The sequence below is a fragment of the Mizuhopecten yessoensis genome, unplaced genomic scaffold (genome assembly GCF_002113885.1).
Source record: "Mizuhopecten yessoensis strain PY_sf001 unplaced genomic scaffold, ASM211388v2 scaffold201, whole genome shotgun sequence".
In the NCBI taxonomy this organism is placed as follows: domain Eukaryota; kingdom Metazoa; phylum Mollusca; class Bivalvia; order Pectinida; family Pectinidae; genus Mizuhopecten; species Mizuhopecten yessoensis.
Window position 1 is genome coordinate 123,575 of NW_018403428.1, and position 14,179 is coordinate 137,753.

At 35.8% G+C, this 14,179-nt stretch overlaps 1 protein-coding gene across 4 annotated transcripts in view; it reads right to left on the minus strand.

Moving 5' to 3' along the window:
• LOC110459909 (neuroglian-like) overlaps positions 1-14,179 on the minus strand; it is a 156,424-nt gene that overhangs the window by 120,253 nt on the left and 21,992 nt on the right. The window contains exon 1 of one of the 4 annotated variants that reach the window (XM_021512875.1): positions 5,143-5,186. The exons of 2 other annotated variants lie outside the window; for them this stretch is intronic. The gene's annotated coding sequence lies outside the window, so the exon portion shown is untranslated. Of the gene's footprint in view, positions 1-2,124; positions 2,491-5,142; positions 5,187-14,179 lie in introns of those variants that run through there. One more of the 4 variants, XM_021512644.1, reaches the window with a different exon arrangement.

The window sequence follows — 14,179 nt, forward strand, 5'->3', positions numbered from 1 at the left end:
TAGTTCCCGTCATAAACAAGACTCCAGTTCTTGTCACAAACCAGGCTCCAGTTCCTGTCACAAACCAGGCTCCAGTTCCTGTCACAAACCAGGCTCCAGTTCCAGTCACAAACCAGGCTACAGTTCCAGTCACAAGCTAGGATCTAGTTCCTGTCACAAACCAGGCTCCAGTTCCATTTACAAGCCAGGCTCCAGTTCCTATCACAAACTGGACTCCAGTTCCTGTCACAAACCAGGCTCCAGTTCCTGTCACAAACTGGACTCCAGTTCCTGTCACAAACCAGGCGCCAGTTCCTGTCACAAGCCGGGCTCAAGTTCCTGTCACAACCCAGGCTCCAGTTCCTGTCAAAAACGAGGCTACAGTTCCAGTCACAAGCTAGGATCTAGTTCCTGTCACAAACCAGGCGCCAGTTCCTGTCACAAGCCAGGCTCAAGTTCCTGTGTTACAGTTTCACTTAGCTTGAAAAATGTTAATTGCATTACATGGCTATAAGAGAAGCAAATGTAAGGAAACTTTTTTTTCAATATTTCTGTCTGTGTATGGGGGACATGCCACATTTCAGTGTACAGGGGGACATGCCACATTTCAGTGTACAGGGGGACATGCCACATTTCAATCAAACTTTTGGAATGTTTACCACACTTGTGTATTTGTTGTAAGTTATGGTCCACTGATAAAGTGAAAGTGGCTCCAGTTACTGTCAATGTACAGGTGACATGCTATTTTGACATGTTATACAGGATACCTATCCCCTTGTGTTAGAGATTGTCTTACAGGTTCCACACAGGAAGTGTCAGTCTACACTGNTACTGACAACATCACATGTACTGACTAGGCACAATGCTTCACACCAAAAGTCGAACTGAACAGTTTCACAGAATTGTGTTTGCTGTACACTTCAAAACGTGAGACTATTTTACCTTTAATACAACTTTTTGATGACAAGCATATTTTACACCCAACTTTTTGATTGCAAAGTAAACATTTGTAGGTAAAAAATAAATTGCACCGACTCAACTTATCACATTAAGTTGACAACTTAGTAATGACACATATTTGACAGAACAATTACACTCACTGAAAAGCCTTTTGTTTGTGGTCTGTTTTAATCTGTCCCATATAATATTGTACTAATCTAACTCTGTGAAATAATTGCGCAGCAGACGACAAACTGACATGTCTGATAAGTGTAACGGTAAATTGTTTTGTGTCGCCCGTATACCTGTTGAAGTGTTTACCTGAAGCTATTGTACGGAGGTTTAATCAATTACGGCCCTGCATGTTACCAATTCAGGATTAAAGTATATCGGACACATGTATGGATCAGATCAAAGTTTCAGGTAGTGTTGACATCCACGTAAAGCTGGTCAAACTTTGTGAGATTAGTCGTGTTACTAGTACAAATCACGTTCTTAATGTTTTACAGGTAAAAAGCACTAATACACAAGTCAAATTTATAGGTACATACCATACAACAGATGTATATGGCATTTTAATGTGCTAATTAACAGGTAAATAATTGACACTAGTTTTGATGACCTACAGGTGTAAAACACTAATAGGGATGTCATATTTATGTAGGTACATTAATCCACTAATGGACATAGGTAAATATGTTTATACCAGATCTGGTTCAGATCAATATTGGTTGATTAGTTTTTTATGCTTATGGACATGACACAGCTATTATTCCCACAGGTGTTTTGTTTTTATCAATACTGGATAATCCAATGGTCATGCATTTTATAACATAAAAGGGAAAAGGTCACTGCTTTTCCATATCAAGGGGGTTACAATTAGGGACCATGTGCATTGCTTAAGATTTTAATGTAGGAATCCTGAAATAAGTGTTAAATCAATGGTTTATATAAGATGCATTAAAATGTATAACAGAGGTCATTATTTTATCAATGTCTCTATTAGGAGTTGAAGCTGGGGCATTTCGATTAGCTAAAGGTAAATTCTCCTTCGCCGAGTGGGTAGGAAGTGGCTAATATTTCACCAGGGTGACCAGTGTTTACTGATATATTTGGTAGTACATGTACAACCTAATTCAGCACTGTAATTTTACTGCTATAATGCTGTCTAGTGACACTGAGAGTAATGTATAAATCATCACTTACCTTGTATTTAGTACAGCCTATTATAGATTCACCAGTATTGTGACAGTATAGGTACCGACATTAAAACACAATAAAACTCATCTCCTGAGCCTCCCATTCATCTGTCAAAACATCGCTGTACACGACCAGCTCACATGGGGAGCAGTGATGGTGTCATCTCTCCAGATTCCTCACTTGAGATATATCCTATAGATTTGTCGCAGCGTTACGTTATTACGGTGTCCTTACATGACCGTATGTCAATACTCACTCTGTACATGATATACACGGGAATGTCGCTAGAGTTTACCACACTAGTGTGGCCATGCGCTTTTGCCACCTGAGTAACTCCAACGTTTAAATGTACTTATTTAATTCCCTCTCCTCTGACTTGACCCTACGCCCCAGCATTATTACCTGACAGAGCTGTGTAACACCTGTAATCTGACTTAAAGGTATTTCCCGACTACCTGGACATGCAATAAGGCGGGGGGTACCTACGTTACCTGTATGCAATTAAGGTATTTGTCAGAAATGTCATTTACATCCACACTTCCTAAACTTCAAGGCAATATAACTCGAACCAATGTCAACACAAAAGCCTGGACTAATAGTTCCCAATATTACAGGTTTCCCAGCAATAATATTGATAAATACAGATTCAGATCTCTAGACAAGTAAAACAGGGCAAAAACAAAATCGGTATTATTAACATTCTTTAAGTTTAGATATCCGTATGTAGCTGTTGACAGCATTGTTAGCTTGATTTCTATTACAGACAATTTACCTGCATTTATCGCATTGTTAACTTACTCTGTTTTACAGACAAATTACCTGTGTTGATCACATTGTTAACTAACCCTGTTTATAGCATAGATGGTGATAGTATTATTGATAGACTTCCGTGTGAAAATGTCCATAAAACTTCTGTGGGAAGGCTGATCAATGGAGGATAATTAAGATACAAGTTCAATGATGTTATCTTCAAACACAATTTTTTTTTAAAACAGATAATTTGACTTGGGTAAATTGGATAAGGTAATTATAGATGGTATTTTTCTGCAAAACATTTTATTATTAAATTAGAAGTAAACACAGAGTGAGCTATGTTGAAAGGTAGATGTTTGACTTTCAATGAAACATAACCCAAATATAAAGATGTGATCAGAAACTGGTACAAAATCAGTCTTATTTTTAAAGTTGTGTTTGGGATGAGAGATTTGGAAAAGGAATATTTAACAACATACATATCTCACCCTCCACTGCTCAGGTATGTAGCTAACTTAGACAAAATAAAAACAACTTTTTGAAATTGGTAATTTAAGTTTTTAAATAAACTGTTCAAGTACCGCATAAAGTGTTTAGATACAATTTGGAATACCACCATCAGAAATCAGTCAATGAAACAGATAACATTTTTTCTTTTCAATCCAACAACCTTTATCTTCCCAATCTAATGACGTTTGGGGAATATACACCCCAATGTTCACACATGGAAACACATAACCCTTCCAGAGTTCACAAAATCCATTTTTCACACCAATAAATTCAATTTAATACCTCGAGGTTATCGTGAGATCAGAGAGCGTATTCTACAGTTATGCCACTAAGCCATTTAAACAGTATATATATCAGATATACATATCCAACACAGCACATTACTGGAGATTTATTTTACAAATAAGAAAAAAAATCCAATATCTGGGCTTTAAAAAGGTCAAGGCGCCAGGCATTACAAAGTGCTTGATGTGGGCTGGAGGAGGATGACTACATGACACCTCTCATAAGTTATTGTTGGACATTTCACACTTCTGACCCCTCAAATCATGGTGGTGGACATCTATCTACTGGCAAACAAAGATTTCCCACATAAATTTCCTATATCAGTGACAAGCTATGGAGATAGACACTCTGTTTTGCCATGTACAATGATAACCGAGATATCAAATCGTTTTAATTAATCAGAACAGTATGCCTATTTTCCTTTCTTTTATCAACAAACCCTACATAACAGTGACCAACAACTCATTACAGGTTTTTCTAAACATTTTCTTCCGGTTGGTAGGTACGGATTATGAAAATGTTCTTGTTACACAACCGATAAGTGTTTCTATGTGACGTTTCGATGACTAATAAGGGTATACACACAAAGTTGTAAAATATGTACCAGCTGTCACATCGATGTCAATTCGGCTACGCTGTCCAAAGTATTGGACAGAGAAAGCAATCTGTTCAAGGAAGCCATCTGGATACGCTGCAGTGGACCAGTTCTAAATCGAGATGAGGGGGCTCATAGACTCTCCCATATCTATGACCAAGTACTAAACAAAGCGTAGCTGAATCAAGTCATTTCNATTGTACATACACTTACAGCATACGTAGCTGAATCAAGTCATTTCTGTACATATATAACAACCATTGTACATACACTTACAGCATACGTAGCTGAATCAAGTCATTTCTGTACATATATAACAACCATTGTACATACACTTACAGCATACGTAGCTGAATCAAGTCATTTCAGTACACATATAACAACCATTGTACATACACTTACAGCATACGTAGCTGAATCNCAGCGTAACCGAATCCAAATAACAACATTTGTTTGTTTTGTCTGTCTGTTGCTTTATCTAGTGACCTACAAGCATTCACAAGATTAAACTAAAATAGTAAATGGCAGAAAAAGTAGGCCTAGGGTGGTTAAGGTACATAGTTGGCACCCAGGTCCCCAAGGCAGGCAAACGGCAATGGTAAGCAGATTCTCTACAATCAGGAACTCTCTACAAACCAGCCAAACCACCTAGGCTGGTCTATGGGGTCTCTGTAAAGACAGTACTTTACAATGCATCATATGACATCCTACCAAAAACTCCCTTCTCCTACTCTTACCCATTTGCATCTACTTACTTTTTAAACCCTACATTTTCTGATTATACAAAGTTGTTTATATTTGGAGATAATTTACATCTGGAGATATTTATATTGAGGGACAACAAAACTTGTTACCAAAGAATGCTAAGCCAATATACAAACCTGCCGAGCAGTTCTGTTGCTGACATTAAAATCTTCACTGCTAAAAGCAATCATTCCTGTTCACTAACACTTTGTTGGGTCGACCAGCGCTTTGTCCTGTTACATTTAAATGAGATTCATCATCCAGGTTGTCCTTGAGAGAGTAAATGTTTACATTACACACTATACCTGTATAAATATAGATCAGGTATATCTAATGGTTAGGTAACTGCACTACGTTCCCTCCACAGCACTAATCCTTTCGTCCCTATGTAACTTTAGTAGACTCTACCATGCATGGATGTGGATGAGTCCAGTATGACCTACAGTGGTGAATGAGTTAAAGGTGCTCTCCCAACCTCTCCAATAACAAGAGGCCTATCAGGCCTGTTTCTCTCACCTGTTTCTTTTGTGAATATCAAAACACGCCACTAAATGATAAGATGTTTATAGCATTAATCTGTTATGTAAACTACGTAACAGATTCCGTAAGTGAGGCTGTCACCCAGCCCTTCTTACTGTCCAGCTGATGGTCAAGTGTTATCAAACCTTGATTAGGACACCTCTTTGAAAACAAAATTTAAATCCCACTGTTCGTCCCTGTCAATTTAACACAAGTGACCCCTAAGTAGCTCTCACATCTGTCTGAACACCTAACAAATCACTTCCTTTATAGTCTAACAAATAAAAAAACCTCCATCCTCACCCCTGTCACATTCAACATCCATTACTGGTGGTCACCATTGTCACAGAAACGTCCTCCAGCCAACAAAACAAACACGGCCTGCCGGAATCATTGAAAGGAGACACGGCCAATTCATTATTATTGTTTCCTTTATTTAAGTAACATGAAACCATTAAATAACCAGAGATGTGTTCACCAATGTCCTGATTTTTATTAATACATGAATTTTCAGTTAAAGGAAAGTTTGCCAGGATCAACTCTTACCGCCATTATTGCTATATTCACTTGAATTTAGTGGAAGCTGGTTTCATGTAAGTGTCACCAGTGATATTGTTTATGCCATTTTTAATACCATAGTTGTCTACATACATTAAACAAGAGTGAAGTACATTATACACATCTCCTTACATTTTTTATCCAGATTTGTGACATTTGTAAAGTTATCAGAGCATATAAAATTGCATATTTACACATGACAACGGCAGAGCCTGCTTATAAGTTATAAGTTATTCAACAATAAGAGGCCCCAGGGTACTGAGTCGCTCACCCAACTAATCCGAAATAAAACTCTACCCAGCTAATCCGAAATAAAACATTATATTTTTGACTGAAACCTGCCAAGGAAGTTTTCCAGAATAGCCCCCTAGATTTCAGCCATTTGTATTTATAGAACTGTTAACCACTAGTCTTAGGATGTTAATACCACAATTCAGTTGAAATCTGTCCAGTAGTTTGGGAAGAGATGTCATATAAATCAATTCAACAATTTTGACCCTTCTTCAGTCTCCAGGAGTGTCAGCACCCTTATTCAGCAATTTTGACCCTTATTCAGCAATTTTGACCTTTGTATGCAGTATCCAGGAGTGTCAGCACCCGTTATTCAGCAATTTTGACCCTTATTCAGAGTCTCCAGGAGTGTCAGCACCCTTATTCAGCAATTTTGACCTTTATTTGCAGTCTCCAGAAGTGTCAATACCTTTACTGGTATAACTTCGGATCCCCTTGCTATCATCACAATCGGATCAAAATCTCTTCAGTTGATATACAAGTGGGAACCTTTTTCTGATATCCAAGTCTCAGTCTACTATCCCATGCAAGACATCCATACCATAATATTTTTCATCAATAACACCTTTTTCTCCCTATCTCTATCCCCTGCAAGACATCCATACCATAATATTTTTCATCAATGACACCTTTTTCTCCCTATCTAAATTCAGTGCTTTAAGAAGGAACACAAGTGCATCAATACAGTAATCAATGGATGATGTAAAAAAGGAATGCATGACAAATAAAGAACACAATTTAATATCAAGGATGTGTGCTTACGTGCAAGTTGATTGCATCCAAGGCTTTAACTCTACGTAGTGTTTGTGAAGTTATGTTGGAACCAATCTTATCCTTTATGAGTATTAGACTTGAAGGAATATCCTTGATTGGACAAGTAAACCTATCTTACACTGTAGGTGTAGCAGAACGGCAAAAATGTGTTAGGCAAATTAAATCAAGGGCCATAACTCTTAATATTAATTGAAGAAGGAATAGAGTGGATTTTTTTTTCTCTCTACAGATGGACAGACAGACAGATACACAGGACAGACAATTTAAAGCGTCAGACAATCTGATTCCAATTTAATCATCCATTCCACTTTATTGCTGAGGATATAAAAAGTATCATAACTCTTGTAGAAGTTGGAATTATGAAATATTTTAAAGGTGAAACTAGTAAAAGTCTGCCCAGAAGCTCATGATGGATGTTATCACATATTTGAAATTTGAGTTTGAACATGCAGTCCTTCAAACCTGCAACCAATGTTCTAAATATCCTTATAATGCATGCACATCATATTTCTTTAAAGGAGTTAGTTAAACTTTTCTACACATTAAACCATTTGTAAGCTTGAATTTGGGTGAGGACATTTATTTCAACAGCCCTTTAACCTAGCAAACTAGACCAAATAACATTACTATTTAGATCACACTGTTGATTAGAAATAACTCAAAGATGTCAACACATTTAGTCAAATTGAGCAATAAGATCTTTTATTATCGAAAACAGAGGATGAAATAAGAAATGAGTTGGTGAGTCAGTACAGGTGTACATACAGCTCGTCATGTGATCAGCCTATGCTGCTTTAAGACATCAATCAACAGGCCATGGACAATCCTTTAACCCAAATTCGTTACAGTTTTATTCAATTGAAAAGTGAAAATCAATATCCATGAAAATGCTTTTCAATTGAGTGTTACAAGCACACTCACGTGTTCAACTGAAGAAAAAATGCAGCCTTTTAAACATAAAAATGCCTGTCCTTGAAATGCCTGTTTTTAATCATGTTGTTTTCTAACTTTTTTTTTTTTTTTTTTTATTCAACTTTTTTTTCATAATCACATTTTACTACATTAACATGCACATTACAATTGTTTCATATAACTATTTTCATTTCTGTAACTATATACCCAACAGAATCGTATATATATATATATATGAGTTTAACTGTTTACTCATGTATTTATAAAGTTTATATCATTTTAGATTATATTTCCATTGGATATTTCACGTTTTTTAAAGACAAGTACAGAGTACCATGACATCTGTAAGTTAGACATTCTAACTTAACACTTGTTCCAAACTCTCCTGGCAATTGTCACTTGGTAGCTTGGATGTGACGGATTTCATTGTCAGTTCAATTCAGAAATGACAAATGAATTGAAATTAATTCTATAAATCTGTAGAATACAGAAAGCGTTTCTTCTATAACATAACCTTGTAGTGTGGTATGAGTTCACTGGTTCTATAAATCTGTAGAATACAGAAAGCGTTTTTCTATAACATAACCTTGTAGTGTGGTATGAGTTTACTGGTTCTATAAATCTGTAGAATACAGAAAGCGTTTCTTCTATAACATAACCTTGTAGTGTGGTATGAGTTCACTGGTTCTATAAATCTGTAGAATACAGAAAGCGTTTCTTCTATAACATAACCTTGTAGTGTGGTATGAGTTCACTGGTTCTATAAATCTGTAGAATACAGAAAGCGTTTCTTCTATAACATAACCTTGTAGTGTGGTATGAGTTCACTGGTTCTATAAATCTGTAGAATACAGAAAGCGTTTCTTCTATAACATAACCTTGTAGTGTGGTATGAGTTCACTGGTTCTATAAATCTGTAGAATACAGAAAGCGTTTCTTCTATAACATAACCTTGTAGTGTGGTATGAGTTCACTGGTTCTATAAATCTGTAGAATACAGAAAGCGTTTCTTCTATAACATAACCTTGTAGTGTGGTATGAGTTCACTGGTTCTATAAATCTGTAGAATACAGAAAGCGTTTCTTCTATAACATAACCTTGTAGTGTGGTATGAGTTCACTGGTTCTATAAATCTGTAGAATACAGAAAGCGTTTCTTCTATAACATAACCTTGTAGTGTGGTATGAGTTCACTGGTTCTATAAATCTGTAGAATACAGAAAGCGTTTCTTCTATAACATAACCTTGTAGTGTGGTATGAGTTCACTGGTTCTATAAATCTGTAGAATACAGAAAGCGTTTCTTCTATAACATAACCTTGTAGTGTGGTATGAGTTCACTGGTTCTATAAATCTGTAGAATACAGAAAGCGTTTCTTCTATAACATAACCTTGTAGTGTGGTATGAGTTCACTGGTTCTATAAATCTGTAGAATACAGAAAGCGTTTCTTCTATAACATAACCTTGTAGTGTGGTATGAGTTCACTGGTTCTATAAATCTGTAGAATACAGAAAGCGTTTCTTCTATAACATAACCTTGTAGTGTGGTATGAGTTCACTGGTTCTATAAATCTGTAGAATACAGAAAGCGTTTCTTCTATAACATAACCTTGTAGTGTGGTATGAGTTCACTGGTTCTATAAATCTGTAGAATACAGAAAGCGTTTCTTCTATAACATAACCTTGTAGTGTGGTATGAGTTCACTGGTTCTATAAATCTGTAGAATACAGAAAGCGTTTCTTCTATAACATAACCTTGTAGTGTGGTATGAGTTCACTGGTTCTATAAATCTGTAGAATACAGAAAGCGTTTCTTCTATAACATAACCTTGTAGTGTGGTATGAGTTCACTGGTTCTATAAATCTGTAGAATACAGAAAGCGTTTCTTCTATAACATAACCTTGTAGTGTGGTATGAGTTCACTGGTTCTATAAATCTGTAGAATACAGAAAGCGTTTCTTCTATAACATAACCTTGTAGTGTGGTATGAGTTCACTGGTTCTATAAATCTGTAGAATACAGAAAGCGTTTCTTCTATAACATAACCTTGTAGTGTGGTATGAGTTCACTGGTTCTATAAATCTGTAGAATACAGAAAGCGTTTCTTCTATAACATAACCTTGTAGTGTGGTATGAGTTCACTGGTTCTATAAATCTGTAGAATACAGAAAGCGTTTCTTCTATAACATAACCTTGTAGTGTGGTATGAGTTCACTGGTTCTATAAATCTGTAGAATACAGAAAGCGTTTCTTCTATAACATAACCTTGTAGTGTGGTATGAGTTCACTGGTTCTATAAATCTGTAGAATACAGAAAGCGTTTCTTCTATAACATAACCTTGTAGTGTGGTATGAGTTCACTGGTTCTATAAATCTGTAGAATACAGAAAGCGTTTCTTCTATAACATAACCTTGTAGTGTGGTATGAGTTCACTGGTTCTATAAATCTGTAGAATACAGAAAGCGTTTCTTCTATAACATAACCTTGTAGTGTGGTATGAGTTCACTGGTTCTATAAATCTGTAGAATACAGAAAGCGTTTCTTCTATAACATAACCTTGTAGTGTGGTATGAGTTCACTGGTTCTATAAATCTGTAGAATACAGAAAGCGTTTCTTCTATAACATAACCTTGTAGTGTGGTATGAGTTCACTGGTTCTATAAATCTGTAGAATACAGAAAGCGTTTCTTCTATAACATAACCTTGTAGTGTGGTATGAGTTCACTGGTTCTATAAATCTGTAGAATACAGAAAGCGTTTCTTCTATAACATAACCTTGTAGTGTGGTATGAGTTCACTGGTTCTATAAATCTGTAGAATACAGAAAGCGTTTCTTCTATAACATAACCTTGTAGTGTGGTATGAGTTCACTGGTTCTATAAATCTGTAGAATACAGAAAGCGTTTCTTCTATAACATAACCTTGTAGTGTGGTATGAGTTCACTGGTTCTATAAATCTGTAGAATACAGAAAGCGTTTCTTCTATAACATAACCTTGTAGTGTGGTATGAGTTCACTGGTTCTATAAATCTGTAGAATACAGAAAGCGTTTCTTCTATAACATAACCTTGTAGTGTGGTATGAGTTCACTGGTTCTATAAATCTGTAGAATACAGAAAGCGTTTCTTCTATAACATAACCTTGTAGTGTGGTATGAGTTCACTGGTTCTATAAATCTGTAGAATACAGAAAGCGTTTCTTCTATAACATAACCTTGTAGTGTGGTATGAGTTCACTGGTTCTATAAATCTGTAGAATACAGAAAGCGTTTCTTCTATAACATAACCTTGTAGTGTGGTATGAGTTCACTGGTTCTATAAATCTGTAGAATACAGAAAGCGTTTCTTCTATAACATAACCTTGTAGTGTGGTATGAGTTCACTGGTTCTATAAATCTGTAGAATACAGAAAGCGTTTCTTCTATAACATAACCTTGTAGTGTGGTATGAGTTCACTGGTTCTATAAATCTGTAGAATACAGAAAGCGTTTCTTCTATAACATAACCTTGTAGTGTGGTATGAGTTCACTGGTTCTATAAATCTGTAGAATACAGAAAGCGTTTCTTCTATAACATAACCTTGTAGTGTGGTATGAGTTCACTGGTTCTATAAATCTGTAGAATACAGAAAGCGTTTCTTCTATAACATAACCTTGTAGTGTGGTATGAGTTCACTGGTTCTATAAATCTGTAGAATACAGAAAGCGTTTCTTCTATAACATAACCTTGTAGTGTGGTATGAGTTCACTGGTTCTATAAATCTGTAGAATACAGAAAGCGTTTCTTCTATAACATAACCTTGTAGTGTGGTATGAGTTCACTGGTTCTATAAATCTGTAGAATACAGAAAGCGTTTCTTCTATAACATAACCTTGTAGTGTGGTATGAGTTCACTGGTTCTATAAATCTGTAGAATACAGAAAGCGTTTCTTCTATAACATAACCTTGTAGTGTGGTATGAGTTCACTGGTTCTATAAATCTGTAGAATACAGAAAGCGTTTCTTCTATAACATAACCTTGTAGTGTGGTATGAGTTCACTGGTTCTATAAATCTGTAGAATACAGAAAGCGTTTCTTCTATAACATAACCTTGTAGTGTGGTATGAGTTCACTGGTTCTATAAATCTGTAGAATACAGAAAGCGTTTCTTCTATAACATAACCTTGTAGTGTGGTATGAGTTCACTGGTTCTATAAATCTGTAGAATACAGAAAGCATTTCTTCTATAACATAACCTTGTAGTGTGGTATGAGTTCACTGGTTCTATAAATCTGTAGAATACAGAAAGCATTTTTCTATAACATAACCTTGCTGCTAATTAATGAAGTTCTTAAATGATGAATTTAAATTATTTGACAGATGAGTAATACATTCAAATATTTACTAAAATCGAAATGCATGTGTATGTTATGGTTCATAACACTGTGACCACTGCAGACCATAATGGACTTATCCAGATCAATGCATGGTAGAGTCTATTAATGTTACATAGGGTTGAAAGGGTTAACACTGCGACCATTGCTGGAACGAAATCAAAGTGATCGTGATTGGTTATAACATTGTCAGGTCAATAGCATTTTGATAAAAGACTAATGGCTTATATAGAAAGTGACCACAGCAAATCAGTTGAGGTGCAATATCTCAACTGAAACATCGTGATTGGAAGGAAAATGGAAATTGACCAAACCAGACAACATATATACTGACCACTGCCATTAGTGAGCAATGCTGCAGATCTAGTAAGTTGTCTAGGTATTAAGTCTGACTTAACTCATTCACCCCTAAAATTTCATGATGAACTATTCCAACCTTTGTATTGGAAGAGTTCAGATGTGTCTTCAGGGGTGAATGAGTTAATGAGAAACAGAATAAATATTTGATGTTACATATATATAAAAAGGGACAAAATCTTAATGGTGATATAGAATGGATATTCTACATGAGTTCAAATGTGTCTTCCGGGGTAAACGACTTAATTCGCCATATGTTATCTGCCTTGGACATCTTCATGATCAAATATATCTCTGAAAGCACAAAGATATTTTTCCCAAGAAAGCAAGTGATCTCAATGTCATCCTTTTCTATTTATAGTCCTGATGTACAGATGTAAGACAGAGATTGATTGACAAAGCTTTCTGGTGTAAAGAAGGATTTCAAGTATAAAAGAACGTATTTTTCTCCACTATAGATTGATCTGATCGAAGGAGTTTGGTCTCTCTGGTTCACCAATGAAACCTTACCACTGGCACTGTGTAGGTCTCTGGGGAAGACGTTTGAGTTGTAGGTTAGAACAGCTTCATTGTTATATTGAGATACCATAGTGTGTACAATCCGACACTTCTTCTTAATTAATTCACGCTATTTGTCCCTTACTGTAGAAACACTTAGACATATGGAGTAATTGATCATTCTGAATTTGACCTTTTGTACATCACAATCGTTTTATCATGATCAGAAGATTTCTCTTACCATCAATGTCAATATTTTCTCTTTGAGATCATGTTTAATGATTTTGCTTGCAGTTATTATAAGAGCGCAGCTCTTCTTGCGCTGAAAGCGCAAGAAGCGAAGCTCTTTTCCGGTAACATGCACGAACAATTGAAGTCATGGTAACGTCGAAATACTATGCTTCCAAAATCCTTCGTCACGGAAGTACCTAGTATAGAGTTACTGTGGTCCTATTTTTACAATGCTGTTTAGCTTTGCTACACATTCTCAAAAATATCTCTTTATTTGATAAAAAAAATCTGTGGTTATGTAAATTCATGACATTAGAAATTATAGAAACTGAAGCTTTTTTCTAATTTTCAGTTTTTTCTTCTCTCCACCCAAACCGGAAATATATAGTAACTACCAAACCAGACGGAAATCTGGATATGTTTGGGCTATTGGGATTCTCTTTTTACACGATTTAGAGGGATCAGGCAAAGTATACCATGTCGGAAAATAAAATTGGAATTTAATCACCAATATACCTAACTTTTATAATAACAGATAATAACAGTTATATTTGATAAACAATACATCTTCAAATATGAAGTCCCTCTACTGGGCCTCACTCTTTCCGCAACATTACGCTGAGGCCATAGACGGGGCAATTGAATGCAACAGTACCAAAT